We start from the raw sequence: 6,000 nt of genomic DNA, 5'->3' as shown, positions 1-6,000 counted from the left end.
TTGATAGACTGATAAAACAAGAAAAAAAAAAAAAAAAAGCTATTTAACGAACTTAATAAAAGTTTGAGTGATGAATTTGAACCCCATTGAGGTTATTGGCATGGAGGCTAGGCACTGAACATTCCTGGTTATCTAGGAAAGAAGGGAGAGAGTGCATGCCCCTCCTTCTGAACCATACCAGAGCACATGCCCTCAACATGGGGAGATTATCTAGCCAGGGGGGACTCCTCTGGCAAAGCACCTTCTCTCCATGTTGATGAGTACAAGGGCCTCTTTCCCAAAATCCTTGTCTGGTGGACGTAGGGGTCTGCAGGCAGGGGCCTATCATAATATGGGAGCCCCAGTTAAAAATATGAAGATTCCACACTCCTTTCCCATGTCAAGCGGGGGGACTCCTCTGGCAAAGCACCTTCTCTCCATGTTGATGAGTACAAGGGCCTCTTTCCCAAAATCCTTGTCTGGTGGAGGTAGGGGTCTGCAGGCATGGGCCTATCATAATATAGGAGCCCCAGTTAAAAATATGAAGATACCACACTCCTTTCCCATGTAAATGAGTTTTTTCTTGTTTTTTGCATGGGGTTCCCACTTGAAATCCAAATCAGATTTGAAGGGCCTCGTATGACCCTTGTATGTTCTTTTTACACTATCCTCACTCGTTTCTTTATTTTCACAGCTGAGTGGGGATTAGTCATTGGTTGTTAGGACAACAGCAGCTGCTGGCTCCCTAACAACCAGGATCCCTGAGCAGGAAGCTGTCACATTTAGCAGCAATAGAAATGCCACTGCTGAAAATTTCACTTCCTGATGAAGCCAGAGAATTGCCTCAGCAAAACACCCATATTTTTGGGCTGTTTGCCAAATCTATGAGCAGTCAAAATTCGATCCTCACCAGGGATCTGACTGAACCGGCAGCTCATCCTACTATTGAAGACAGAGAACAACTATAAGTAAGTATAAAAAGATGGTTGAACATTAAGGGAGCTGTCATTTAGCTATGTGTAATGTTGGGATTCGTTGTGTAAGGCCGGTGGTCAGCAGGTCGGCTTGTGGAGAGCATCATGATTACAATGAGGGATGCTTTTTTTTTTTTTTATAAAGGACCTGTCAAATGTTTAGTGTTTTTACTTCTAGGTGATGTCTTTTTTTGTGAATGAGTAGGGGAATATGTACCCCATACTCATTCACGTAAGGCAGGGGCAGTATCTTATTTTTAAAGGGGCTTTCAGATTCCTATAAGCCTTCCACCTACAGACCCCCACAAGCATTGGGCCAGGGTCGTGGTGAAGAGGCCCTTGTCCCCATAAACATGGGGATAATGTGCTTTGCCAGGGGAAAGTTCAATCAAATGTATTACCCTTGTATATTCCAATACATGCCTTCTTGGTGCGGAAGAATCAGATGTTATCCGTGAAATATGCCGGTATTGTTCTGTGCACATTCTGGATTTTTTTAAATACAATTTAAGATGCATTATCTGATGTGCTCAGTGATTGTATATTGTATGTTGATGTGCAAAATTATCCAAGTATTGGAGTGGACGGTTGTTCATATTTTTTTTTTTATAATACTATCAGTAAACACTTATTGCTTTTATGATATTTATTTATTCCAGGTGCTTATATGGCACCATAAATTTATGGGTTTACATATATATATTGTACATTCACATCAGTCCCTGCCCTCAAGCCACTCAGGCACAGGGAGAGCATGCAAACTCTGTGCAGGTAGTGCCATGGTTGGGATGTGCACCGACAACCCTAGTGCTGCTAGGCGGAAGGGCTAACCACTTAGCCATTGTGCCGCCCATATGGTCTCAAGTGCTGAAAACCAAAGCCTCTTCCATTTATTCAGTACATAGATTTTTACAAGAGCTTCCATGGGTGGCAGGGCTTTCTGCACACCGAGTGCATGCTCCCAGCACAGAGACCAAGTTGTCATAGACAGCTCTCGCTCTCTACTAATGACTTGGTGTTGACAGGATCGGTTCCTGAACATGTGACCAATGTGACATCCAATCACAGCCAACCACATTGGTCACATGATCGTCCAGTTTTTGGGACGGGAAGGGGTTAATTAAAATAACAACACTGTTCAGCAGGGCTATCTTAGATGGGCAAGCTTTGCAGGGAGAAGCAGCAAATAGATTTTTAGTAAAAAAATAGCACACATTACACACATTAACCCCTGGATTACCCAAAGTTAACCCCTTCCCAGCCAGTGTCATTAGTACAGTGACAGTGTATAACATTATCACTTATCACTGTTGTAGCACTACCCCCGTAGGGGTTGCAGATGACTGGGTTCCCCACTCCTGCGCCACCAAGCAGATGGCATTCTCCAGCTTTCATCCGGACACAGAACAGTCTTTGAGCTTGGTTTTATGTTTTATTGGGAGGGGGAGTTATAACTTAGATGAGTAATGGGAATTATGGGATGCCCAACTTGGTAGCAATAAACTCAGGGACAACCGCCTCCCTATGTAAAGCTTCAGCTCTGCTTCCTCACTCTTCAGCACTGACAGTCCTTTAAATGGAAAAAATGCAACAGCCCCTTACAGGCTAGGACCTCTCAGTCTGCTTTTGGAAGTAGCACTAAGGGTTGTGAACTGTATCCTGGAGCACCTCCAACTCCTTAGACACTGATCCCAGCTCTACCTTCTGCAGGAAATGCCAGCCCAACTTTCTGCCTCTTCACCAGTCTACCTGACTGACTCTTCACCAGTCAACCCAAATGACTCTTCACCAGTCTACCTGACTGACTCTTTACCAGTCAACCTGACTGACTCTTCACCAGTCAACCCGACTGACTCTTCACCAGTCAACCCGACTGACTTTTCACCAGTCTACCTGACTGACTCTTCACCAGTCAACCCAACTGACTCTTCAACAGTCTACCTGTCTGACTCTTCACCAGACTACCCGGCTGACTCTTCGCCAGACTACCTGGCTGACTCTTCACCAGACTACCCGGCTGACTCTGTAGATCTCCCAGGGTAAGTTTAGAGAAGATTTAAGTACAGTGCTACCTTACAGAGAGACCTGCTACACATGGCAGTCTTTCCCCTTGTAAGTCCCAGACCCATGCTGTAGTACTCACACTGTCCTCTTTACTCCTTCCAACTTCTTCTGTGCTTGGTTCCTTCCAGGCCAGCACCTGAGCCCCAGCCTGAAGCAGAGCACCCCCCTTTAGACTAGGGGGCTGAGTTCAAGGGCCACCAACAGTCCCCTCAGCACTCCATCTCCATATTCCACCCAACTTCCCTGCCAGCAGGACTCATTCATACTTAAAGCGTTTCTTAACCCCCAAAAAATAATAAAATGGATCCTGCTCCTTTAAAGCATTTTATATAGCACAGTGCTTGTGCTGTGTAATTTGGCCCCCTGTAACACCTACAAAACCTGGCTGATCCTGCCAGTTTCTGCCCTCCCCTATGTAAACTGACCAGGGTGTATCATGGCTGCTGAGCCCTGACACCGTGGTCAGTTTATATGCCTCCGTCATCCACAGCCTGCTATCTGCAGCTCTCCTCTCTGCTACTGTGTCCTCCTCCCCCCTCCCCTCCCTGCCTGTCACCTAGTGACAGTGCCGCCCCACCCCCCTCATGTTGCAGGAATAACAAATATATCTGTATACTATCCGTTCTGTCTCTTAATGCAGTGCCCCCTGTCTCTGTGCTTTATTAAAAAAATGCCTCCTTTACCGTATTTCACGGCGGAACCCGGCGATCACGTGACCGGCCAGCTCTCTCTCTCCTCTTCTCCTCACGAGGGAATCTCGGCCCCTCCCACTGCATCTGTCAGACGGACAGAAAGGAGACACGGCCGGTCACATGAGCGCTGGGAGCCAACGTGAAATATGGTAAAGGAGGCATTTTTTAATAAAACACAGAGACGGGGGCACTGCATTAGGAGACAGACCGGATTATGTGAACTATTGAAAGTGGGTTAACACCCACTTTAGGAGCTAGCCTGACCACCCTGACAGGTCCACCACCTAGGGATTGGCTAAGCTCCCCTAAGTATGCAGGATAGCCCTCCTAGCTACCACCCTCTAGATTCCAAAATGTTCTCCAACATTCCAGAACCAGGGGGAGGCACCAGAGAGCTGCCTGCATGAGTCATCCAGCCCTGAACTGAAATAAACCCTGACCCAGATTTCATGACTCAGACTTAATCTGAACAACACTATGCTTTGCCTACTCTAACACTAGTAGCACACTAAAGGGTGCCACACTGTTTTAATGTCACTGGTGATGTCAGTGTCAGTTAGCCAGTTCCCACCCAGCGTCAGTTAGTGTCAGATTTCTCGCCGCACTATCACAGTCCCACTATAAGTCACTGATCACCACCATTACTAGTATAACATTTTTTTTTAATCCAGTATATAGACCATAGTTTGTAGATGCAATAACTTTCACACAAACCAACCAATATATACTTATTGGGATTTTTTTTTACCAAAGACATGTAGCAGAAAACCTTTTGGCCAACATATATGAAGTTCCAGTCTCCACAGGAAAGAAATAACAATGGGCAGTGGAGTCTCCAGCCACTCTGTTAGCTTGGAGAAGGAAGGGGGAGGAGCGGGGGAGTGCCTTGCCATATGGTATAGGGGTGTGAGTTTCTATTGATGCACACAATGACGGGAGACACAAGTCTAGTGCCTGCATGCAAGGGTGGCTCCATAAGATGCTGCAGGCGAAAAGGAGCCACCCTGAAACAGGACACCTGGGGCAGTGGTCATAGCACCATCTTCATTTGTATCATAGACAAGGATTAAAAGATAAAGAAGCTGCATATTCAGGAAGGAGTTAAATCAGCTGCTGAACATGTGGGTTTAATATCACTTTGAAATGCAATTAGACCGCTTCGTGAAAAATCTACCTCAACCGATAAGATCCGGAGAAAACTTGACAGCGTTAGAAAAATTATGTTGTTCGGAAAAAACAAAAAACACAGTATCTAAGCTATATAAATTAATATTGAAGGAAGAAGAAGCAGAGGTACCCACATTTATCAAAAAATGGGAAAAGGAATTGGGAACACAAAAAGACACGAGCACGATTTATAAAATGTTATTTTTGGCCCATAGCTCAGCGGCGGATATAAAAACGGCCGAGATGAATTATAAATGTATGGCAAGGTGGTATGCAACGCCAGATAGGATAAGTAAGTTCCAACATGGGAAATCGGCAGAGTGTTGGCGGGGCTGTGGAGGGATGGGTACTATGGCTCACTTATGGTGGAGTTGCCCGGTAATTAAAAAATATTGGAAAAAAATCTTGAGATCGATAAAGGAGATTACAAAAATCGAGGTGAAGGAGGATCCGTGGGTGGTTCTCCTCCACGGCATAGAAGGGAATGTGAAACAGTATAAAGCATCTCTGGTCCCACATTTATTGAACGCAGCAAAAAGATTAATCCCCAAAAATTGGGGGGGGGAAGAAAGTCCGGAGATGTGGGACTGGATAAATGCCGTGGAGGAGACCTATACCATGGAACAGTTTTCTTTGTATAAAGAGGAAAAGAGAGAAGTAGATAAATGGAAATGTTGGAAGGAGTTTAAAAAAACATGGAGTTATGCAGAAAAAATCAGGATTTAACTACCTACCAAATAGAACATAGGCATTGCACAGGGGTTAGGGGGGAAGAGGGGAGGGAGATGGGAGGGAGATGGGAGGGAGGGGGGGGCTATATATATATGTATGCGGTTTTTTGGTTTTTTTTTTTTTTTTCTTTTTTTTTTTTTTTTCTCTTTTTGACATCTGAAACAGAGAGATTTATAAATAAAGATAAAACTTTAGAGAAGGGGAACTAGGGGTTGAGCCTCATCAGGTGAGAGTAGGTTTTATATAACTATTTTTTTGTAAACCACTGTTGTGTCCTTCCATTAAAAATAAAATTTATATGCCACAGTGATGAAGAGATGAGAAGAGACATATATGAGCGAGAAAGCTGAATTAGTCTCTCTAGGAATTTTCTGAGGTGGCAGAAAGAGAGG

This window comes from Aquarana catesbeiana, linkage group LG04 (genome assembly GCF_042186555.1).
Source record: "Aquarana catesbeiana isolate 2022-GZ linkage group LG04, ASM4218655v1, whole genome shotgun sequence".
Taxonomy (NCBI): domain Eukaryota; kingdom Metazoa; phylum Chordata; class Amphibia; order Anura; family Ranidae; genus Aquarana; species Aquarana catesbeiana.
Note: the sequence above shows the minus strand (reverse complement) of the source record.